The sequence below is a fragment of the Peromyscus maniculatus genome, chromosome 3, assembly GCF_049852395.1.
Source record: "Peromyscus maniculatus bairdii isolate BWxNUB_F1_BW_parent chromosome 3, HU_Pman_BW_mat_3.1, whole genome shotgun sequence".
Classification (NCBI taxonomy): Eukaryota; Metazoa; Chordata; class Mammalia; order Rodentia; family Cricetidae; genus Peromyscus; species Peromyscus maniculatus.
In genome coordinates, this window is record NC_134854.1 from 42,745,231 (window position 1) to 42,771,159 (window position 25,929).

Below are 25,929 nucleotides of genomic sequence, written 5' to 3' on the forward strand. Positions count from 1 at the left end.
GTGTATTGGACTGAAGAGAAGCTCCTGTTTTACTCAGTTTCCAATACTGAGTTGAACTAGATATACCCCGTTTGTGTAGGAAGCACAGTTCTTTTGTTCTGAGCTAGCTCACTGTACGTGCCCTATAGGAAACACAGTAGAGTGAAAGAATGCTGTTTTCTCTAAAACAGAGTGTTTTTCTTGCATGGCACACTAGGGTTCAATTAAACTTCCTAAACGGAGTTGAATCACGTTGAGATTCAAGTTCTAGCAGCAAGTGTTCATTCAGGCTAAGAACAGCACACTTGTGCTTTTCTGGCCATATACAGTGCAAATAGCATACGCGTCTGTTCCCAGCCAGTACAGTGTATTGGACTGAAGAGAAGCTCCTGTTTTACTCAGTTTCCAATACTGAGTTGAACTAGATATGCCCCGTTTGTGTAGGAAGCACAGTTCTTTTGTTCTGAGCTTGCTCACTGTACGTGCCCTATAGGAAACACAGTAGAGTGAAAGAATGCTGTTTTCTCTAAAACAGAGTGTTTTTCTTGCATGGCACACTAGGGTTCAATTAAACTTCCTAAACGGAGTTGAATCACGTTGAGATTCAAGTTCTAGCAGCAAGTGTTCATTCAGGCTAAGAACAGCACATTTGTGCTTTTCTGGCCATATACAGTGCAAATAGCATTCGCGTCTGTTCCCAGCCAGTACAGTGTATTGGACTGAAGAGAAGCTCCTGTTTTACTTAGTTTCCAATACTGAGTTGAACTAGATATGCCCCGTTTGTGTAGGAAGCACAGTTCTTTTGTTCTGAGCTAGCTCACTGTACGTGCCCTATAGGAAACACAGTAGAGTGAAAGAATGCTGTTTTCTCTAAAACAGAGTGTTTTTCTTGCATGGCACACTAGGGTTCAATTAAACTTCCTAAACGGAGTTGAATCACGTTGAGATTCAAGTTCTAGCAGCAAGTGTTCATTCAGGCTAAGAACAGCACACTTGTGCTTTTCTGGCCATATACAGTGCAAATAGCATTCGCGTCTGTTCCCAGCCAGTACAGTGTATTGGACTGAAGAGAAGCTCCTGTTTTACTCAGTTTCCAATACTGAGTTGAACTAGATATGCCCCGTTTGTGTAGGAAGCACAGTTCTTTTGTTCTGAGCTAGCTCACTGTACGTGCCCTATAGGAAACAGAGTAGAGTGAAAGAATGCTGTTTTCTCTAAAACAGAGTGTTTTTCTTGCATGGCACACCAGGGTTCAATTAAACTTCCTAAACGGAGTTGAATCACGTTGAGATTCAAGTTCTAGCAGCAGGTGTTCATTCAGGCTAAGAACAGCACACTTGTGCTTTTCTGGCCATATACAGTGCAAATAGCATTCGCGTCTGTTCCCAGCCAGTACAGTGTATTGGACTGAAGAGAAGCTCCTGTTTTACTCAGTTTCCAATACTGAGTTGAACTAGATATGCCCCGTTTGTGTAGGAAGCACAGTTCTTTTGTTCTGAGCTAGCTCACTGTACGTGCCCTATAGGAAACACAGTAGAGTGAAAGAATGCTGTTTTCTCTAAAACAGAGTGTTTTTCTTGCATGGCACACTAGGGTTCAATTAAACTTCCTAAACGGAGTTGAACACGTTGAGATTCAAGTTCTAGCAGCAAGTGTTCATTCAGCCTAAGAACAGCACACTTGTGCTTTTCTGGCCATATACAGTGCAAATAGCATTCGCGTCTGTTCCCAGCCAGTACAGTGTATTGGACTGAAGAGAAGCTCATGTTTTACTCAGTTTCCAATACTGAGTTGAACTAGATATGCCCCGTTTGTGTAGGAAGCACAGTTCTTTTGTCCTGAGCTAGCTCACTGTACGTGCCCTATAGGAAACACAGTAGAGTGAAAGAATGCTGTTTTCTCTAAAACAGAGTGTTTTTCTTGCATGGCACACTAGGGTTCAATTAAACTTCCTAAACGGAGTTGAATCACGTTGAGATTCAAGTTCTAGCAGCAAGTGTTCATTCAGGCTAAGAACAGCACACTTGTGCTTTTCTGGCCATATACAGTGCAAATAGCATTCGCGTCTGTTCCCAGCCAGTACAGTGTATTGGACTGAAGAGAAGCTCCTGTTTTACTCAGTTTCCAATACTGAGTTGAACTAGATATGCCCCGTTTGTGTAGGAAGCACAGTTCTTTTGTTCTGAGCTAGCTCACTGTACGTGCCCTATAGGAAACACAGTAGAGTGAAAGAATGCTGTTTTCTCTAAAACAGAGTGTTTTTCTTGCATGGCACACTAGGGTTCAATTAAACTTCCTAAACGGAGTTGAATCACGTTGAGATTCAAGTTCTAGCAGCAAGTGTTCATTCAGGCTAAGAACAGCACACTTGTGCTTTTCTGGCCATATACAGTGCAAATAGCATTCGCGTCTGTTCCCAGCCAGTACAGTGTATTGGACTGAAGAGAAGCTCCTGTTTTACTCAGTTTCCAATACTGAGTTGAACTAGATATGCCCCGTTTGTGTAGGAAGCACAGTTCTTTTGTTCTGAGCTAGCTCACTGTACGTGCCCTATAGGAAACACAGTAGAGTGAAAGAATGCTGTTTTCTCTAAAACAGAGTGTTTTTCTTGCATGGCACACTAGGGTTCAATTAAACTTCCTAAACGGAGTTGAATCACGTTGAGATTCAAGTTCTAGCAGCAAGTGTTCATTCAGGCTAAGAACAGCACACTTGTGCTTTTCTGGCCATATACAGTGCAAATAGCATTCGCGTCTGTTCCCAGCCAGTACAGTGTATTGGACTGAAGAGAAGCTCCTGTTTTACTCAGTTTCCAATACTGAGTTGAACTACATATGCCCCGTTTGTGTAGGAAGCACAGTTCTTTTGTTCTGAGCTAGCTCACTGTACGTGCCCTATAGGAAACACAGTAGAGTGAAAGAATGCTGTTTTCTCTAAAACAGAGTGTTTTTCTTGCATGGCACACTAGGGTTCAATTAAACTTCCTAAACGGAGTTGAATCACGTTGAGATTCAAGTTCTAGCAGCAAGTGTTCATTCAGGCTAAGAACAGCACACTTGTGCTTTTCTGGCCATATACAGTGCAAATAGCATTCGCGTCTGTTCCCAGCCAGTACAGTGTATTGGACTGAAGAGAAGCTCCTGTTTTACTCAGTTTCCAATACTGAGTTGAACTAGATATGCCCCGTTTGTGTAGGAAGCACAGTTCTTTTGTTCTGAGCTAGCTCACTGTACGTGCCCTATAGGAAACACAGTAGAGTGAAAGAATGCTGTTTTCTCTAAAACAGAGTGTTTTTCTTGCATGGCACACTAGGGTTCAATTAAACTTCCTAAACGGAGTTGAATCACGTTGAGATTCAAGTTCTAGCAGCAAGTGTTCATTCAGGCTAAGAACAGCACATTTGTGCTCTTCTGGCCATATACAGTGCAAATAGCATTCGCGTCTGTTCCCAGCCAGTACAGTGTATTGGACTGAAGAGAAGCTCCTGTTTTACTCAGTTTCCAATACTGAGTTGAACTAGATATGCCCCGTTTGTGTAGGAAGCACAGTTCTTTTGTTCTGAGCTAGCTCACTGTACGTGCCCTATAGGAAACACAGTAGAGTGAAAGAATGCTGTTTTGTCTAAAACAGAGTGTTTTTCTTGCACGGCACACTAGGGTTCAATTAAACTTCCTAAACGGAGTTGAATCACGTTGAGATTCAAGTTCTAGCAGCAAGTGTTCATTCAGGCTAAGAACAGCACACTTGTGCTTTTCTGGCCATATACAGTGCAAATAGCATTCGCGTCTGTTCCCAGCCAGTACAGTGTATTGGACTGAAGAGAAGCTCCTGTTTTACTCAGTTTCCAATACTGAGTTGAACTAGATATGCCCCGTTTGTGTAGGAAGCACAGTTCTTTTGTTCTGAGCTAGCTCACTGTACGTGCCCTATAGGAAACACAGTAGAGTGAAATAATGCTGTTTTCTCTAAAACAGAGTGTTTTTCTTGCATGGCACACTAGGGTTCAATTAAACTTCCTAAACGGAGTTGAATCACGTTGAGATTCAAGTTCTAGCAGCAAGTGTTCATTCAGGCTAAGAACAGCACACTTGTGCTTCTCAGGCCATATACAGTGCAAATAGCATTCGCGTCTGTTCCCAGCCAGTACAGTGTATTGGACTGAAGAGAAGCTCCTGTTTTACTCAGTTTCCAATACTGAGTTGAACTAGATATGCCCCGTTTGTGTAGGAAGCACAGTTCTTTTGTTCTGAGCTTGCTCACTGTACGTGCCCTATAGGAAACACAGTAGAGTGAAAGAATGCTGTTTTCTCTAAAACAGAGTTTTTTTCTTGCATGGCACACTAAGGTTCAATTAAACTTCCTAAACGGAGTTGAATCTCGTTGAGATTCAAGTTCTAGCAGCAAGTGTTCATTCAGGCTAAGAACAGCACACTTGTGCTTTTCTGGCCATATACAGTGCAAATAGCATTCGCGTCTGTTCCCAGCCAGTACAGTGTATTGGACTGAAGAGAAGCTCCTGTTTTACTCAGTTTCCAATACTGAGTTGAACTAGATATGCCCCGTTTGTGTAGGAAGCACAGTTCTTTTGTTCTGAGCTAGCTCACTGTACGTGCCCTATAGGAAACACAGTAGAGTGAAAGAATGCTGTTTTCTCTAAAACAGAGTGTTTTTCTTGCATGGCACACTAGGGTTCAATTAAACTTCCTAAACGGAGTTGAATCACGTTGAGATTCAAGTTCTAGCAGCAAGTGTTCATTCAGGCTAAGAACAGCACACTTGTGCTTTTCTGGCCATATACAGTGCAAATAGCATTCGCGTCTGTTCCCAGCCAGTACAGTGTATTGGACTGAAGAGAAGCTCCTGTTTTACTCAGTTTCCAATACTGAGTTGAACTAGATATGCCCCGTTTGTGTAGGAAGCACAGTTCTTTTGTTCTGAGCTAGCTCACTGTACGTGCCCTATAGGAAACACAGTAGAGTGAAAGAATGCTGTTTTCTCTAAAACAGAGTGTTTTTCTTGCATGGCACACTAGGGTTCAATTAAACTTCCTAAACGGAGTTGAATCACGTTGAGATTCAAGTTCTAGCAGCAAGTGTTCATTCAGGCTAAGAACAGCACACTTGTGCTCTTCTGGCCATGTACAGTGCAAATAGCACTCGCGTTTGTTCCCAGCCAGTACAGTGTATTGGACTGAAGAGAAGCTCCTGTTTTACTCAGTTTCCAATACTGAGTTGAACTAGATATGCCCCGTTTGTGTAGGAAGCACAGTTCTTTTGTTCTGAGCTAGCTCACTGTACGTGCCCTATAGGAAACACAGTAGAGTGAAAGAATGCTGTTTTCTCTAAAACAGAGTGTTTTTCTTGCATGGCACACTAGGGTTCAATTAAACTTCCTAAACGGAGTTGAATCACGTTGAGATTCAAGTTCTAGCAGCAAGTGTTCATTCAGGCTAAGAACAGCACACTTGTGCTCTTCTGGCCATATACAGTGCAAATAGCATTCGCGTCTGTTCCCAGCCAGTACAGTGTATTGGACTGAAGAGAAGCTCCTGTTTTACTCAGTTTCCAATACTGAGTTGAACTAGATATGCCGCGTTTGTGTAGGAAGCACAGTTCTTTTGTCCTGAGCTAGCTCACTGTACGTGCCCTATAGGAAACACAGTAGAGTGAAAGAATGCTGTTTTCTCTAAAACAGAGTGTTTTTCTTCCATGGCACACTAGGGTTCAATTAAACTTCCTAACCGGAGTTGAATCACATTGAGATTCAAGTTCTAGCAGCAAGTGTTCATTCAGGCTAAGAACAGCACACTTGTGCTCTTCTGGCCATATACAGTGCAAATAGCATTCGCGTCTGTTCCCAGCCAGTACAGTGTATTGGACTGAAGAGAAGCTCCTGTTTTACTCAGTTTCCAATACTGAGTTGAACTAGATATGCCCCGTTTGTGTAGGAAGCACAGTTCTTTTGTTCTGAGCTAGCTCACTGTACGTGCACTATAGGAAACACAGTAGAGTGAAAGAATGCTGTTTTCTCTAAAACAGAGTGTTTTTCTTGCATGGCACACTAGGGTTCAATTAAACTTCCTAAACGGAGTTGAATCACGTTGAGATTCAAGTTCTAGCAGCAAGTGTTCATTCATGCTAAGAACAGCACACTTGTGCTTTTCTGGCCATATACAGTGCAAATAGCATTCGCGTCTGTTCCCAGCCAGTACAGTGTATTGGACTGAAGAGAAGCTCCTGTTTTACTCAGTTTCCAATACTGAGTTGAACTACATATGCCCCGTTTGTGTAGGAAGCACAGTTCTTTTGTTCTGAGCTAGCTCACTGTACGTGCCCTATAGGAAACACAGTAGAGTGAAAGAATGCTGTTTTCTCTAAAACAGAGTGTTTTTCTTGCATGGCACACTAGGGTTCAATTAAACTTCCTAAACGGAGTTGAATCACGTTGAGATTCAAGTTCTAGCAGCAAGTGTTCATTCAGGCTAAGAACAGCACACTTGTGCTTTTCTGGCCATATACAGTGCAAATAGCATTCGCGTCTGTTCCCAGCCAGTACAGTGTATTGGACTGAAGAGAAGCTCCTGTTTTACTCAGATTCCAATACTGAGTTGAACTAGATATGCCCCGTTTGTGTAGGAAGCACAGTTCTTTTGTTCTGAGCTAGCTCACTGTACGTGCCCTATAGGAAACACTGTAGAGTGAAAGAATGCTGTTTTCTCTAAAACAGAGTGTTTTTCTTGCATGGCACACTAGGGTTCAATTAAACTTCCTAAACGGAGTTGAATCACGTTGAGATTCAAGTTCTAGCAGCAAGTGTTCATTCAGGCTAAGAACAGCACACTTGTGCTTTTCTGGCCATATACAGTGCAAATAGCATTCGCGTCTGTTCCCAGCCAGTACAGTGTATTGGACTGAAGAGAAGCTCCTGTTTTACTCAGTTTCCAATACTGAGTTGAACTAGATATGCCCCGTTTGTGTAGGAAGCACAGTTCTTTTGTCCTGAGCTAGCTAACTGTACGTGCCCTATAGGAAACACAGTAGAGTGAAAGAATGCTGTTTTCTCTAAAACAGAGTGTTTTTCTTGCATGGCACACTAGGGTTCAATTAAACTTCCTAAACGGAGTTGAATCACGTTGAGATTCAAGTTCTAGCAGCAAGTGTTCATTCAGGCTAAGAACAGCACACTTGTGCTTTTCTGGCCATATACAGTGCAAATAGCATTCACGTCTGTTCCCAGCCAGTACAGTGTATTGGACTGAAGAGAAGCTCCTGTTTTACTCAGTTTCCAATACTGAGTTGGACTAGATATGCCCCGTTTGTGTAGGAAGCACAGTTCTTTTGTTCTGAGCTAGCTCACTGTACGTGCCCTATAGGAAACACAGTAGAGTGAAAGAATGCTGTTTTCTCTAAAACAGAGTGTTTTTCTTGCATGGCACACTAGAGTTCAATTAAACTTCCTAAACGGAGTTGAATCACGTTGAGATTCAAGTTCTAGCAGCAAGTGTTCATTCAGGCTAAGAACAGCACACTTGTGCTTTTCTGGCCATATACAGTGCAAATAGCATTCGTGTCTGTTCCCAGCCAGTACAGTGTATTGGACTGAAGAGAAGCTCCTGTTTTACTCAGTTTCCAATACTGAGTTGAACTAGATATGCCCCGTTTGTGTAGGAAGCACAGTTCTTTTGTTCTGAGCTAGCTCACTGTACGTGCCCTATAGGAAACACAGTAGAGTGAAAGAATGCTGTTTTCTCTAAAACAGAGTGTTTTTCTTGCATGGCACACTAGGGTTCAATTAAACTTCCTAAACGGAGTTGAATCACGTTGAGATTCAAGTTCTAGCAGCAAGTGTTCATTCAGGCTAAGAACAGCACACTTGTGCTTTTCGGCCATATACAGTGCAAATAGCATTCGCGTCTGTTCCCAGCCAGTACAGTGTATTGGACTGAAGAGAAGCTCCTGTTTTACTCAGTTTCCAATACTGAGTTGAACTAGATATGCCCCGTTTGTGTAGGAAGCACAGTTCTTTTGTCCTGAGCTAGCTAACTGTACGTGCCCTATAGGAAACACAGTAGAGTGAAAGAATGCTGTTTTCTCTAAAACAGAGTGTTTTTCTTGCATGGCACACTAGGGTTCAATTAAACTTCCTAAACGGAGTTGAATCACGTTGAGATTCAAGTTCTAGCAGCAAGTGTTCATTCAGGCTAAGAACAGCACACTTGTGCTTTTCTGGCCATATACAGTGCAAATAGCATTCACGTCTGTTCCCAGCCAGTACAGTGTATTGGACTGAAGAGAAGCTCCTGTTTTACTCAGTTTCCAATACTGAGTTGGACTAGATATGCCCCGTTTGTGTAGGAAGCACAGTTCTTTTGTTCTGAGCTAGCTCACTGTACGTGCCCTATAGGAAACACAGTAGAGTGAAAGAATGCTGTTTTCTCTAAAACAGAGTGTTTTTCTTGCATGGCACACTAGAGTTCAATTAAACTTCCTAAACGGAGTTGAATCACGTTGAGATTCAAGTTCTAGCAGCAAGTGTTCATTCAGGCTAAGAACAGCACACTTGTGCTTTTCTGGCCATATACAGTGCAAATAGCATTCGTGTCTGTTCCCAGCCAGTACAGTGTATTGGACTGAAGAGAAGCTCCTGTTTTACTCAGTTTCCAATACTGAGTTGAACTAGATATGCCCCGTTTGTGTAGGAAGCACAGTTCTTTTGTTCTGAGCTAGCTCACTGTACGTGCCCTATAGGAAACACAGTAGAGTGAAAGAATGCTGTTTTCTCTAAAACAGAGTGTTTTTCTTGCATGGCACACTAGGGTTCAATTAAACTTCCTAAACGGAGTTGAATCACGTTGAGATTCAAGTTCTAGCAGCAAGTGTTCATTCAGGCTAAGAACAGCACACTTGTGCTTTTCGGCCATATACAGTGCAAATAGCATTCGCGTCTGTTCCCAGCCAGTACAGTGTATTGGACTGAAGAGAAGCTCCTGTTTTACTCAGTTTCCAATACTGAGTTGAACTAGATATGCCCCGTTTGTGTAGGAAGCACAGTTCTTTTGTCCTGAGCTAGCTAACTGTACGTGCCCTATAGGAAACACAGTAGAGTGAAAGAATGCTGTTTTCTCTAAAACAGAGTGTTTTTCTTGCATGGCACACTAGGGTTCAATTAAACTTCCTAAACGGAGTTGAATCACGTTGAGATTCAAGTTCTAGCAGCAAGTGTTCATTCAGGCTAAGAACAGCACACTTGTGCTTTTCTGGCCATATACAGTGCAAATAGCATTCACGTCTGTTCCCAGCCAGTACAGTGTATTGGACTGAAGAGAAGCTCCTGTTTTACTCAGTTTCCAATACTGAGTTGGACTAGATATGCCCCGTTTGTGTAGGAAGCACAGTTCTTTTGTTCTGAGCTAGCTCACTGTACGTGCCCTATAGGAAACACAGTAGAGTGAAAGAATGCTGTTTTCTCTAAAACAGAGTGTTTTTCTTGCATGGCACACTAGAGTTCAATTAAACTTCCTAAACGGAGTTGAATCACGTTGAGATTCAAGTTCTAGCAGCAAGTGTTCATTCAGGCGAAGAACAGCACACTTGTGCTTTTCTGGCCATATACAGTGCAAATAGCATTCGTGTCTGTTCCCAGCCAGTACAGTGTATTGGACTGAAGAGAAGCTCCTGTTTTACTCAGTTTCCAATACTGAGTTGAACTAGATATGCCCCGTTTGTGTAGGAAGCACAGTTCTTTTGTTCTGAGCTAGCTCACTGTACGTGCCCTATAGGAAACACAGTAGAGTGAAAGAATGCTGTTTTCTCTAAAACAGAGTGTTTTTCTTGCATGGCACACTAGGGTTCAATTAAACTTCCTAAACGGAGTTGAATCACGTTGAGATTCAAGTTCTAGCAGCAAGTGTTCATTCAGGCTAAGAACAGCACATTTGTGCTCTTCTGGCCATATACAGTGCAAATAGCATTCGCGTCTGTTCCCAGCCAGTACAGTGTATTGGACTGAAGAGAAGCTCCTGTTTTACTCAGTTTCCAATACTGAGTTGAACTAGATATGCCCCGTTTGTGTAGGAAGCACAGTTCTTTTGTTCTGAGCTAGCTCACTGTACGTGCCCTATAGGAAACACAGTAGAGTGAAAGAATGCTGTTTTCTCTAAAACAGAGTGTTTTTCTTGCATGGTACACCAGGGTTCAATTAAACTTCCTAAACGGAGTTGAATCACGTTGAGATTCAAGTTCTAGCAGCAAGTGTTCATTCAGGCTAAGAACAGCACACTTGTGCTTTTCTGGCCATATACAGTGCAAATAGCATTCGCGTCTGTTCCCAGCCAGTACAGTGTATTGGACTGAAGAGAAGCTCCTGTTTTACTCAGTTTCCAATACTGAGTTGAACTAGATATGCCCCGTTTGTGTAGGAAGCACAGTTCTTTTGTTCTGAGCTAGCTCACTGTACGTGCCCTATAGGAAACACAGTAGAGTGAAAGAATGCTGTTTTGTCTAAAACAGAGTGTTTTTATTGCACGGCACACTAGGGTTCAATTAATCTTCCTAAACGGAGTTGAATCACGTTGAGATTCAAGTTCTAGCAGCAAGTGTTCATTCAGGCTAAGAACAGCACACTTGTGCTTTTCTGGCCATATACAGTGCAAATAGCATTCGCGTCTGTTCCCAGCCAGTACAGTGTATTGGACTGAAGAGAAGCTCCTGTTTTACTCAGTTTCCAATACTGAGTTGAACTAGATATGCCCCGTTTGTGTAGGAAGCACAGTTCTTTTGTTCTGAGCTAGCTCACTGTACGTGCCCTATAGGAAACACAGTAGAGTGAAATAATGCTGTTTTCTCTAAAACAGAGTGTTTTTCTTGCATGGCACACTAGGGTTCAATTAAACTTCCTAAACGGAGTTGAATCACGTTGAGATTCAAGTTCTAGCAGCAAGTGTTCATTCAGGCTAAGAACAGCACACTTGTGCTTCTCAGGCCATATACAGTGCAAATAGCATTCGCGTCTGTTCCCAGCCAGTACAGTGTATTGGACTGAAGAGAAGCTCCTGTTTTACTCAGTTTCCAATACTGAGTTGAACTAGATATGCCCCGTTTGTGTAGGAAGCACAGTTCTTTTGTTCTGAGCTTGCTCACTGTACGTGCCCTATAGGAAACACAGTAGAGTGAAAGAATGCTGTTTTCTCTAAAACAGAGTTTTTTTCTTGCATGGCACACTAAGGTTCAATTAAACTTCCTAAACGGAGTTGAATCACGTTGAGATTCAAGTTCTAGCAGCAAGTGTTCATTCAGGCTAAGAACAGCACATTTGTGCTTTTCTGGCCATATACAGTGCAAATAGCATTCGCGTCTGTTCCCAGCCAGTACAGTGTATTGGACTGAAGAGAAGCTCCTGTTTTACTCAGTTTCCAATACTGAGTTGAACTAGATATGCCCCGTTTGTGTAGGAAGCACAGTTCTTTTGTTCTGAGCTAGCTCACTGTACGTGCCCTATAGGAAACACAGTAGAGTGAAAGAATGCTGTTTTCTCTAAAACAGAGTGTTTTTCTTGCATGGCACACTAGGGTTCAATTAAACTTCCTAAACGGAGTTGAATCACGTTGAGATTCAAGTTCTAGCAGCAAGTGTTCATTCAGGCTAAGAACAGCACACTTGTGCTTTTCTGGCCATATACAGTGCAAATAGCATTCGCGTCTGTTCCCAGCCAGTACAGTGTATTGGACTGAAGAGAAGCTCCTGTTTTACTCAGTTTCCAATACTGAGTTGAACTAGATATGCCCCGTTTGTGTAGGAAGCACAGTTCTTTTGTTCTGAGCTAGCTCACTGTACGTGCCCTATAGGAAACACAGTAGAGTGAAAGAATGCTGTTTTCTCTAAAACAGAGTGTTTTTCTTGCATGGCACACTAGGGTTCAATTAAACTTCCTAAACGGAGTTGAATCACGTTGAGATTCAAGTTCTAGCAGCAAGTGTTCATTCAGGCTAAGAACAGCACACTTGTGCTCTTCTGGCCATGTACAGTGCAAATAGCACTCGCGTTTGTTCCCAGCCAGTACAGTGTATTGGACTGAAGAGAAGCTCCTGTTTTACTCAGTTTCCAATACTGAGTTGAACTAGATATGCCCCGTTTGTGTAGGAAGCACAGTTCTTTTGTTCTGAGCTAGCTCACTGTACGTGCCCTATAGGAAACACAGTAGAGTGAAAGAATGCTGTTTTCTCTAAAACAGAGTGTTTTTCTTGCATGGCACACTAGGGTTCAATTAAACTTCCTAAACGGAGTTGAATCACGTTGAGATTCAAGTTCTAGCAGCAAGTGTTCATTCAGGCTAAGAACAGCACACTTGTGCTCTTCTGGCCATATACAGTGCAAATAGCATTCGCGTCTGTTCCCAGCCAGTACAGTGTATTGGACTGAAGAGAAGCTCCTGTTTTACTCAGTTTCCAATACTGAGTTGAACTAGATATGCCGCGTTTGTGTAGGAAGCACAGTTCTTTTGTCCTGAGCTAGCTCACTGTACGTGCCCTATAGGAAACACAGTAGAGTGAAAGAATGCTGTTTTCTCTAAAACAGAGTGTTTTTCTTCCATGGCACACTAGGGTTCAATTAAACTTCCTAACCGGAGTTGAATCACATTGAGATTCAAGTTCTAGCAGCAAGTGTTCATTCAGGCTAAGAACAGCACACTTGTGCTCTTCTGGCCATATACAGTGCAAATAGCATTCGCGTCTGTTCCCAGCCAGTACAGTGTATTGGACTGAAGAGAAGCTCCTGTTTTACTCAGTTTCCAATACTGAGTTGAACTAGATATGCCCCGTTTGTGTAGGAAGCACAGTTCTTTTGTTCTGAGCTAGCTCACTGTACGTGCACTATAGGAAACACAGTAGAGTGAAAGAATGCTGTTTTCTCTAAAACAGAGTGTTTTTCTTGCATGGCACACTAGGGTTCAATTAAACTTCCTAAACGGAGTTGAATCACGTTGAGATTCAAGTTCTAGCAGCAAGTGTTCATTCATGCTAAGAACAGCACACTTGTGCTTTTCTGGCCATATACAGTGCAAATAGCATTCGCGTCTGTTCCCAGCCAGTACAGTGTATTGGACTGAAGAGAAGCTCCTGTTTTACTCAGTTTCCAATACTGAGTTGAACTAGATATGCCCCGTTTGTGTAGGAAGCACAGTTCTTTTGTTCTGAGCTAGCTCACTGTACGTGCCCTATAGGAAACACAGTAGAGTGAAAGAATGCTGTTTTCTCTAAAACAGAGTGTTTTTCTTGCATGGCACACTAGGGTTCAATTAAACTTCCTAAACGGAGTTGAATCACGTTGAGATTCAAGTTCTAGCAGCAAGTGTTCATTCAGGCTAAGAACAGCACACTTGTGCTCTTCTGGCCATATACAGTGCAAATAGCATTCGCGTCTGTTCCCAGCCAGTACAGTGTATTGGACTGAAGAGAAGCTCCTGTTTTACTCAGTTTCCAATACTGAGTTGAACTAGATATGCCGCGTTTGTGTAGGAAGCACAGTTCTTTTGTCCTGAGCTAGCTCACTGTACGTGCCCTATAGGAAACACAGTAGAGTGAAAGAATGCTGTTTTCTCTAAAACAGAGTGTTTTTCTTGCATGGCACACTAGGGTTCAATTAAACTTCCTAAACGGAGTTGAATCACGTTGAGATTCAAGTTCTTGCAGCAAGTGTTCATTCAGGCTAAGAACAGCACACTTGTGCTTTTCTGGCCATATACAGTGCAAATAGCATTCGCGTCTGTTCCCAGCCAGTACAGTGTATTGGACTGAAGAGAAGCTCCTGTTTTACTCAGTTTCCAATACTGAGTTGAACTAGATATGCCCCGTTTGTGTAGGAAGCACAGTTCTTTTGTTCTGAGCTAGCTCACTGTACGTGCCCTATAGGAAACACAGTAGAGTGAAAGAATGCTGTTTTCTCTAAAACAGAGTTTTTTTCTTCCATGGCACACTAGGGTTCAATTAAACTTCCTAACCGGAGTTGAATCACATTGAGATTCAAGTTCTAGCAGCAAGTGTTCATTCAGGCTAAGAACAGCACACTTGTGCTTTTCTGGCCATATACAGTGCAAATAGCATTCGCGTCTGTTCCCAGCCAGTACAGTGTATTGGACTGAAGAGAAGCTCCTGTTTTACTCAGTTTCCAATACTGAGTTGAACTAGATATGCCCCGTTTGTGTAGGAAGCACAGTTCTTTTGTTCTGAGCTAGCTCACTGTACGTGCCCTATAGGAAACACAGTAGAGTGAAAGAATGCTGTTTTCTCTAAAACAGAGTGTTTTTCTTGCATGGCACACTAGGGTTCAATTAAACTTCCTAAACGGAGTTGAATCACGTTGAGATTCAAGTTCTAGCAGCAAGTGTTCATTCATGCTAAGAACAGCACACTTGTGCTTTTCTGGCCATATACAGTGCAAATAGCATTCGCGTCTGTTCCCAGCCAGTACAGTGTATTGGACTGAAGAGAAGCTCCTGTTTTACTCAGTTTCCAATACTGAGTTGAACTAGATATGCCCCGTTTGTGTAGGAAGCACAGTTCTTTTGTCCTGAGCTAGCTCACTGTACGTGCCCTATAGGAAACACAGTAGAGTGAAAGAATGCTGTTTTCTCTAAAACAGAGTGTTTTTCTTGCATGGCACACTAGGGTTCAATTAAACTTCCTAAACGGAGTTGAATCACGTTGAGATTCAAGTTCTAGCAGCAAGTGTGCATTCAGGCTAAGAACAGCACACTTGTGCTCTTCTGGCCATATACAGTGCAAATAGCATTCGCGTCTGTTCCCAGCCAGTACAGTGTATTGGACTGAAGAGAAGCTCCTGTTTTACTCAGTTTCCAATACTGAGTTGAACTAGATATGCCCCGTTTGTGTAGGAAGCACAGTTCTTTTGTTCTGAGCTAGCTCACTGTCCGTGCCCTATAGGAAACACAGTAGAGTGAAAGAATGCTGTTTTCTCTAAAACAGAGTGTTTTTCTTGCATGGCACACTAGGGTTCAATTAAACTTCCTAAACGGAGTTGAATCACGTTGAGATTCAAGTTCTAGCAGCAAGTGTTCATTCATGCTAAGAACAGCACACTTGTGCTCTTCTGGCCATATACAGTGCAAATAGCATTCGCGTCTGTTCCCAGCCAGTACAGTGTATTGGACTGAAGAGAAGCTCCTGTTTTACTCAGTTTCCAATACTGAGTTGAACTAGATATGCCCCGTTTGTGTAGGAAGCACAGTTCTTTTGTCCTGAGCTAGCTCAATGTACGTGCCCTATAGGAAACACAGTAGAGTGAAAGAATGCTGTTTTCTCTAAAACAGAGTGTTTTTCTTGCATGGCAAACTAGGGTTCAATTAAACTTCCTAAACGGAGTTGAATCACATTGAGATTCAAGTTCTAGCAGCAAGTGTTCATTCAGGCTAAGAACAGCACACTTGTGCTCTTCTGGCCATATACAGTGCAAATAGCATTCGCGTCTGTTCCCAGCCAGTACAGTGTATTGGACTGAAGAGAAGCTCCTGTTTTACTCAATTTCCAATACTGAGTTGAACTAGATATGCCCCGTTTGTGTAGGAAGCACAGTTCTTTTGTTCTGAGCTAGCTCACTGTACGTGCCCTATAGGAAACACAGTAGAGTGAAAGAATGCTGTTTTCTCTAAAACAGAGTGTTTTTCTTGCATGGCACACTAGGGTTCAATTAAACTTCCTAAACGGAGTTGAATCACGTTGAGATTCAAGTTCTAGCAGCAAGTGTTCATTCATGCTAAGAACAGCACACTTGTGCTTTTCTGGCCATATACAGTGCAAATAGCATTCACGTCTGTTCCCAGCCAGTACAGTGTATTGGACTGATGAGAAGCTCCTGTTTTACTCAGTTTCCAATACTGAGTTGAACTAGATATGCCCCGTTTGTGTAGGAAGCACAGTTCTTTTGTCCTGAGCTAGCTCACTGTACGTGCCCTATAGGAAACACAGTAGAGTGAAAGAATGCTGTTTTCTCTAAAACAGAGTGTTTTTCTTGCATGGCACACTAGGGTTCAATTAAACTTCCTAAACGGAGTTGAATCACGTTGAGATTCAAGTTCTAGCAGCAAGTGTTCATTCAGGCTAAGAACAGCACACTTGTGCTCTTCTGGCCATATACAGTGCAAATAGCATTCGCGTCTGTTCCCAGCCAGTACAGTGTATTGGACTGAAGAGAAGCTCCTGTTTTACTCAGTTTCCAATACTGAGTTGAACTAGATATGCCCCGTTTGTGTAGGAAGCACAGTTCTTTTGTTCTGAGCTAGCTCACTGTACGTGCCCTATAGGAAACACAGTAGAGTGAAAGAATGCTGTTTTCTCTAAAACAGAGTGTTTTTCTTGCATGGCACACTAGGGTTCAATTAAACTTCCTAAACGGAGTTGAATCACGTTGAGATTCAAGTTCTAGCAGCAAGTGTTCATTCATGCTAAGAACAGCACACTTGTGCTCTTCTGGCCATATACAGTGCAAATAGCATTCGCGTCTGTTCCCAGCCAGTACAGTGTATTGGACTGAAGAGAAGCTCCTGTTTTACTCAGTTTCCAATACTGAGTTGAACTAGATATGCCCCGTTTGTGTAGGAAGCACAGTTCTTTTGTCCTGAGCTAGCTCAATGTACGTGCCCTATAGGAAACACAGTAGAGTGAAAGAATGCTGTTTTCTCTAAAACAGAGTGTTTTTCTTGCATGGCACACTAGGGTTCAATTAAACTTCCTAAACGGAGTTGAATCACATTGAGATTCAAGTTCTAGCAGCAAGTGTTCATTCAGGCTAAGAACAGCACACTTGTGCTCTTCTGGCCATATACAGTGCAAATAGCATTCGCGTCTGTTCCCAGCCAGTACAGTGTATTGGACTGAAGAGAAGCTCCTGTTTTACTCAATTTCCAATACTGAGTTGAACTAGATATGCCCCGTTTGTGTAGGAAGCACAGTTCTTTTGTTCTGAGCTAGCTCACTGTACGTGCCCTATAGGAAACACAGTAGAGTGAAAGAATGCTGTTTTCTCTAAAACAGAGTGTTTTTCTTGCATGGCACACTAGGGTTCAATTAAACTTCCTAAACGGAGTTGAATCACGTTGAGATTCAAGTTCTAGCAGCAAGTGTTCATTCATGCTAAGAACAGCACACTTGTGCTTTTCTGGCCATATACAGTGCAAATAGCATTCGCGTCTGTTCCCAGCCAGTACAGTGTATTGGACTGAAGAGAAGCTCCTGTTTTACTCAGTTTCCAATACTGAGTTGAACTAGATATGCCCCGTTTGTGTAGGAAGCACAGTTCTTTTGTCCTGAGCTAGCTCACTGTACGTGCCCTATAGGAAACACAGTAGAGTGAAAGAATGCTGTTTTCTCTAAAACAGAGTGTTTTTCTTGCATGGCACACTAGGGTTCAATTAAACTTCCTAAACGGAGTTGAATCACGTTGAGATTCAAGTTCTAGCAGCAAGTGTTCATTCAGGCTAAGAACAGCACACTTGTGCTCTTCTGGCCATATACAGTGCAAATAGCATTCGCGTCTGTTCCCAGCCAGTACAGTGTATTGGACTGAAGAGAAGCTCCTGTTTTACTCAATTTCCAATACTGAGTTGAACTAGATATGCCCCGTTTGTGTAGGAAGCACAGTTCTTTTGTTCTGAGCTAGCTCACTGTACGTGCCCTATAGGAAACACAGTAGAGTGAAAGAATGCTGTTTTCTCTAAAACAGAGTGTTTTTCTTGCATGGCACACTAGGGTTCAATTAAACTTCCTAAACGGAGTTGAATCACGTTGAGATTCAAGTTCTAGCAGCAAGTGTTCATTCATGCTAAGAACAGCACACTTGTGCTTTTCTGGCCATATACAGTGCAAATAGCATTCGCGTCTGTTCCCAGCCAGTACAGTGTATTGGACTGATGAGAAGCTCCTGTTTTACTCAGTTTCCAATACTGAGTTGAACTAGATATGCCCCGTTTGTGTAGGAAGCACAGTTCTTTTGTCCTGAGCTAGCTCACTGTACGTGCCCTATAGGAAACACAGTAGAGTGAAAGAATGCTGTTTTCTCTAAAACAGAGTGTTTTTCTTGCATGGCACACTAGGGTTCAATTAAACTTCCTAAACGGAGTTGAATCACGTTGAGATTCAAGTTCTAGCAGCAAGTGTTCATTCAGGCTAAGAACAGCACACTTGTGCTCTTCTGGCCATATACAGTGCAAATAGCATTCGCGTCTGTTCCCAGCCAGTACAGTGTATTGGACTGAAGAGAAGCTCCTGTTTTACTCAGTTTCCAATACTGAGTTGAACTAGATATGCCCCGTTTGTGTAGGAAGCACAGTTCTTTTGTTCTGAGCTAGCTCACTGTACGTGCCCTATAGGAAACACAGTAGAGTGAAAGAATGCTGTTTTCTCTAAAACAGAGTGTTTTTCTTGCATGGCACACTAGGGTTCAATTAAACTTCCTAAACGGAGTTGAATCACGTTGAGATTCAAGTTCTAGCAGCAAGTGTTCATTCAGGCTAAGAACAGCACACTTGTGCTTTTCTGGCCATATACAGTGCAAATAGCATTCGCGTCTGTTCCCAGCCAGTACAGTGTATTGGACTGAAGAGAAGCTCCTGTTTTACTCAGTTTCCAATACTGAGTTGAACTAGATATGCCCCGTTTGTGTAGGAAGCACAGTTCTTTTGTCCTGAGCTAGCTCACTGTACGTGCCCTATAGGAAACACAGTAGAGTGAAAGAATGCTGTTTTCTCTAAAACAGAGTGTTTTTCTTGCATGGCACACTAGGGTTCAATTAAACTTCCTAAACGGAGTTGAATCACGTTGAGATTCAAGTTCTAGCAGCAAGTGTTCATTCAGGCTAAGAACAGCACACTTGTGCTTTTCTGGCCATATACAGTGCAAATAGCATTCGCGTCTGTTCCCAGCCAGTACAGTGTATTGGACTGAAGAGAAGCTCCTGTTTTACTCAGTTTCCAATACTGAGTTGAACTAGATATGCCCCGTTTGTGTAGGAAGCACAGTTCTTTTGTCCTGAGCTAGCTCACTGTACGTGCCCTATAGGAAACACAGTAGAGTGAAAGAATGCTGTTTTCTCTAAAACAGAGTGTTTTTCTTGCATGGCACACTAGAGTTCAATTAAACTTCCTAAACGGAGTTGAATCACGTTGAGATTCAAGTTCTAGCAGCAAGTGTTCATTCAGGCTAAGAACAGCACACTTGTGCTCTTCTGGCCATATACAGTGCAAATAGCATTCGCGTCTGTTCCCAGCCAGTACAGTGTATTGGACTGAAGAGAAGCTCCTGTTTTACTCAGTTTCCAATACTGAGTTGAACTAGATATGCCCCGTTTGTGTAGGAAGCACAGTTCTTTTGTTCTGAGCTAGCTCACTGTACGTGCCCTATAGGAAACACAGTACAGTGAAAGAATGCTGTTTTCTCTAAAACAGAGTGTTTTTCTTGCATGGCACACTAGGGTTCAATTAAACTTCCTAAACGGAGTTGAATCACGTTGAGATTCAAGTTCTAGCAGCAAGTGTTCATTCATGCTAAGAACAGCACACTTGTGCTTTTCTGGCCATATACAGTGCAAATAGCATTCGCGTCTGTTCCCAGCCAGTACAGTGTATTGGACTGAAGACAAGCTCCTGTTTTACTCAGATTCCAATACTGAGTTGAACTAGATATGCCCCGTTTGTGTAGGAAGCACAGTTCTTTTGTCCTGAGCTAGCTCACTGTACGTGCCCTATAGGAAACACAGTAGAGTGAAAGAATGCTGTTTTCTCTAAAACAGAGTGTTTTTCTTGCATGGCACACTAGGGTTCAATTAAACTTCCTAAACGGAGTTGAATCACGTTGAGATTCAAGTTCTAGCAGCAAGTGTTCATTCAGGCTAAGAACAGCACACTTGTGCTCTTCTGGCCATATACAGTGCAAATAGCATTCGCGTCTGTTCCCAGCCAGTACAGTGTATTGGACTGAAGAGAAGCTCCTGTTTTACTCAGTTTCCAATACTGAGTTGAACTAGATATGCCCCGTTTGTGTAGGAAGCACAGTTCTTTTGTTCTGAGCTAGCTCACTGTACGTGCCCTATAGGAAACACAGTACAGTGAAAGAATGCTGTTTTCTCTAAAACAGAGTGTTTTTCTTGCATGGCACACTAGGGTTCAATTAAACTTCCTAAACGGAGTTGAATCACGTTGAGATTCAAGTTCTAGCAGCAAGTGTTCATTCATGCTAAGAACAGCACACTTGTGCTTTTCTGGCCATATACAGTGCAAATAGCATTCGCGTCTGTTCCCAGCCAGTACAGTGTATTGGACTGAAGAGAAGCTCCTGTTTTACTCAGATTCCAATACTGAGTTGAACTAGATATGCCCCGTTTGTGTAGGAAGCACAGTTCTTTTGTCCTGAGCTAGCTCACTGTACGTGCCCTATAGGAAACACAGTAGAGTGAAAGAATGCTGTTTTCTCTAAAACAGAGTGTTTTTCTTGCATGGCACACTAGGGTTCAATTAAACTTCCTAAACGGAGTTGAATCACGTTGAGATTCAAGTTCTAGCAGCAAGTGTTCATTCAGGCTAAGAACAGCACACTTGTGCTTTTCTGGCCATATACAGTGCAAATAGCATTCGCGTCTGTTCTCAGCCAGTACAGTGTATTGGACTGAAGAGAAGCTCCTGTTTTACTCAGTTTCCAATACTGAGTTGAACTAGATATGCCCCGTTTGTGTAGGAAGCACAGTTCTTTTGTTCTGAGCTAGCACACTGTACGTGCCCTATAGGAAACACAGTAGAGTGAAAGAATGCTGTTTTCTCTAAAACAGAGTGTTTTTCTTGCATGGCACACCAGGGTTCAATTAAACTTCCTAAACGGAGTTGAATCACGTTGAGATTCAAGTTCTAGCAGCAAGTGTTCATTCATGCTAAGAACAGCACACTTGTGCTTTTCTGGCCATATACAGTGCAAATAGCATTCGCGTCTGTTCCCAGCCAGTACAGTGTATTGGACTGATGAGAAGCTCCTGTTTTACTCAGTTTCCAATACTGAGTTGAACTAGATATGCCCCGTTTGTGTAGGAAGCACAGTTCTTTTGTCCTGAGCTAGCTCACTGTACGTGCCCTATAGGAAACACAGTAGAGTGAAAGAATGCTGTTTTCTCTAAAACAGAGTGTTTTTCTTGCATGGCACACCAGGGTTCAATTAAACTTCCTAAACGGAGTTGAATCACGTTGAGATTCAAGTTCTAGCAGCAAGTGTTCATTCATGCTAAGAACAGCACACTTGTGCTTTTCTGGCCATATACAGTGCAAATAGCATTCGCGTCTGTTCCCAGCCAGTACAGTGTATTGGACTGATGAGAAGCTCCTGTTTTACTCAGTTTCCAATACTGAGTTGAACTAGATATGCCCCGTTTGTGTAGGAAGCACAGTTCTTTTGTCCTGAGCTAGCTCACTGTACGTGCCCTATAGGAAACACAGTAGAGTGAAAGAATGCTGTTTTCTCTAAAACAGAGTGTTTTTCTTGCATGGCACACTAGGGTTCAATTAAACTTCCTAAACGGAGTTGAATCACGTTGAGATTCAAGTTCTAGCAGCAAGTGTTCATTCAGGCTAAGAACAGCACACTTGTGCTCTTCTGGCCATATACAGTGCAAATAGCATTCGCGTCTGTTCCCAGCCAGTACAGTGTATTGGACTGAAGAGAAGCTCCTGTTTTACTCAGTTTCCAATACTGAGTTGAACTAGATATGCCCCGTTTGTGTAGGAAGCACAGTTCTTTTGTCCTGAGCTAGGTCAATGTACATGCCCTATAGGAAACACAGTAGAGTGAAAGAATGCTGTTTTCTCTAAAACAGAGTGTTTTTCTTGCATGGCACACTAGGGTTCAATTAAACTTCCTAAACGGAGTTGAATCACATTGAGATTCAAGTTCTAGCACCAAGTGTTCATTCAGGCTAAGAACAGCACACTTGTGCTCTTTGGCCATATACAGTGCAAATAGCATTCGCGTCTGTTCCCAGCCAGTACAGTGTAATGACTGAAGAGAAGCTCCTGTTTTACTCAGTTTCCAATACTGAGTTGAACTAGATATGCCCCGTTTGTGTAGGAAGCACAGTTCTTTTGTTCTGAGCTAGCTCACTGTACGTGCCCTATAGGAAACACAGTAGAGTGAAAGAATGCTGTTTTCTCTAAAACAGAGTGTTTTTCTTGCATGGCACACTAGGGTTCAATTAAACTTCCTAAACGGAGTTGAATCACGTTGAGATTCAAGTTCTAGCAGCAAGTGTTCATTCAGCCTAAGAACAGCACACTTGTGCTTTTCTGGCCATATACAGTGCAAATAGCATTCGCGTCTGTTCCCAGCCAGTACAGTGTATTGGACTGAAGAGAAGCTCCTGTTTTACTCAGTTTCCAATACTGAGTTGAACTAGATATGCCCCGTTTGTGTAGGAAGCACAGTTCTTTTGTCCTGAGCTAGCTCACTGTACGTGCCCTATAGGAAACACAGTAGAGTGAAAGAATGCTGTTTTCTCTAAAACAGAGTGTTTTTCTTGCATGGCACACTAGGGTTCAATTAAACTTCCTAAACGGAGTTGAATCACGTTGAGATTCAAGTTCTAGCAGCAAGTGTTCATTCAGGCTAAGAACAGCACACTTGTGCTCTTCTGGCCATATACAGTGCAAATAGCATTCGCGTCTGTTCTCAGCCAGTACAGTGTATTGGACTGAAGAGAAGCTCCTGTTTTACTCAGTTTCCAATACTGAGTTGAACTAGATATGCCCCGTTTGTGTAGGAAGCACAGTTCTTTTGTTCTCAGCTAGCACACTGTACGTGCCCTATAGGAAACACAGTAGAGTGAAAGAATGCTGTTTTCTCTAAAACAGAGTGTTTTTCTTGCATGGCACACCAGGGTTCAATTAAACTTCCTAAACGGAGTTGAATCACGTTGAGATTCAAGTTCTAGCAGCAAGTGTTCATTCAGGCTAAGAACAGCACACTTGTGCTTTTCTGGCCATATACAGTGCAAATAGCATTCGTGTCTGTTCCCAGCCAGTACAGTGTATTGGACTGAAGAGAAGCTCCTGTTTTACTCAGTTTCCAATACTGAGTTGAACTAGATATGCCCCGTTTGTGTAGGAAGCACAGTTCTTTTGTTCTGAGCTAGCACACTGTACATGCCCTATAGGAAACACAGTAGAGTGAAAGAATGCTGTTTTCTCTAAAACAGAGTGTTTTTCTTGCATGGCACACCAGGGTTCAATTAAACTTCCTAAACGGAGTGGAATCACGTTGAGATTCACGTTCTAGCAGCAAGTGTTCATTCAGGCTAAGAACAGCACACTTGTGCTCTTCTGGCCATATACAGTGCAAATAGCATTCGCGTCTGTTCCCAGCCAGTACAGTGTATTGGACTGAAGAGAAGCTCCTGTTTTACTCAGTTTCCAATACTGAGTTGAACTAGATATGCCGCGTTTGTGTAGGAAGCACAGTTCTTTTGTCCTGAGCTAGCTCACTGTACGTGCCCTACAGGAAACACAGTAGAGTGAAAGAATGCTGTTTTCTCTAAAACAGAGTGTTTTTCTTGCATGGCACACTAGGGTTCAATTAAACTTCCTAAACGGTGTTGAATCACGTTGAGATTCAAGTTCTAGCAGCAAGTGTTCATTCAGGCTAAGAACAGCACACTTGTGCTTTTCTGGCCATATACAGTGCAAATAGCTTTCGCGTCTGTTCCCAGCCAGTACAGTGTATTGGACTGAAGAGAAGCTCCTGTTTTACTCAGTTTCCAATACTGAGTTGAACTAGATATGCCCCGTTTGTGTAGGAAGCACAGTTCTTTTGTTCTGAGCTAGCTCACTGTACTTGCCCTATAGGAAACACAGTAGAGTAAAAGAATGCTGTTTTCTCTAAAACAGAGTGTTTTTCTTGCATGGCACACTAGGGTTCAACTAAACTTCCTAAACGGAGTTGAATCACGTTGAGATTCAAGTTCTAGCAGCAAGTGTTCATTCAGGCTAAGAACAGCACACTTGTGCTTTTCTGGCCATATACAGTGCAAATAGCATTCGCATCTGTTCCCAGCCAGTACAGTGTATTGGACTGAAGAGAAGCTCCTGTTTTACTCAGTTTCCAATACTGAGTTGAACTAGATATGCCCCGTTTGTGTAGGAAGCACAGTTCTTTTGTCCTGAGCTAGCTAACTGTACGTGCCCTATAGGAAACACAGTAGAGTGAAAGAATGCTGTTTTCTCTAAAACAGAGTGTTTTTCTTGCATGGCACACTAGGGTTGAATTAAACTTTCTAAACGGAGTTGAATCACGTTGAGATTCAAGTTCTAGCAGCAAGTGTTCATTCAGGCTAAGAACAGCACACTTGTGCTCTTCTGGCCATATACAGTGCATTAGCATTCGCGTCTGTTCCCAGCCAGTACAGTGTATTGGACTGAAGAGAAGCTCCTGTTTTACTCAGTTTCCAATACTGAGTTGAACTAGATATGCCCCGTTTGTGTAGGAAGCACAGTTCTTTTGTTCTGAGCTAGCTCACTGTCCGTGCCCTATAGGAAACACAGTAGAGTGAAAGAATGCTGTTTTCTCTAAAACAGAGTGTTTTTCTTGCATGGCACACTAGGGTTCAATTAAACTTCCTAAACGGAGTTGAATCACGTTGAGATTCAAGTTCTAGCAGCAAGTGTTCATTCAGGCTAAGAACAGCACACTTGTGCTTTTCTGGCCATATACAGTGCAAATAGCATTCGCGTCTGTTCCCAGCCAGTACAGTGTATTGGACTGAAGAGAAGCTCCTGTTTTACTCAGTTTCCAATACTGAGTTGAACTAGATATGCCCCGTTTGTGTAGGAAGCACAGTTCTTTTGTTCTGAGCTAGCTCACTGTACGTGCCCTATAGGAAACACAGTAGAGTGAAAGAATGCTGTTTTCTCTAAAACAGAGTGTTTTTCTTGCATGGCACACTAGGGTTCAATTAAACTTCCTAAACGGAGTTGAATCACGTTGAGATTCAAGTTCTAGCAGCAAGTGTGCATTCAGGCTAAGAACAGCACACTTGTGCTCTTCTGGCCATATACAGTGCAAATAGCATTCGCGTCTGTTCCCAGCCAGTACAGTGTATTGGACTGAAGAGAAGCTCCTGTTTTACTCAGTTTCCAATACTGAGTTGAACTAGATATGCCCCGTTTGTGTAGGAAGCACAGTTCTTTTGTTCTGAGCTAGCTCACTGTACGTGCCCTATAGGAAACACAGTAGAGTGAAAGAATGCTGTTTTCTCTAAAACAGAGTGTTTTTCTTGCATGGCACACTAGGGTTCAATTAAACTTCCTAAACGGAGTTGAATCAGGTTGAGATTCAAGTTCTAGCAGCAAGTGTTCATTCAGGCTAAGAACAGCACACTTGTGCTCTTCTGGCCATATACAGTGCAAATAGCATTCGCGTCTGTTCCCAGCCAGTACAGTGTATTGGACTGAAGAGAAGCTCCTGTTTTACTCAGTTTCCAATACTGAGTTGAACTAGATATGCCCCGTTTGTGTAGGAAGCACAGTTCTTTTGTCCTGAGCTAGCTCACTGTACGTGCCCTATAGGAAACACAGTAGAGTGAAAGAATGCTGTTTTCTCTAAAACAGAGTGTTTTTCTTGCATGGCACACTAGGGTTCAATTAAACTTCCTAAACGGAGTTGAATCACGTTGAGATTCAAGTTCTAGCAGCAAGTGTTCATTCAGGCTAAGAACAGCACACTTGTGCTCTTCTGGCCATATACAGTGCAAATAGCATTCGCGTCTGTTCTCAGCCAGTACAGTGTATTGGACTGAAGAGAAGCTCCTGTTTTACTCAGTTTCCAATACTGAGTTGAACTAGATATGCCCCGTTTGTGTAGGAAGCACAGTTCTTTTGTTCTGAGCTAGCACACTGTACGTGCCCTATAGGAAACAC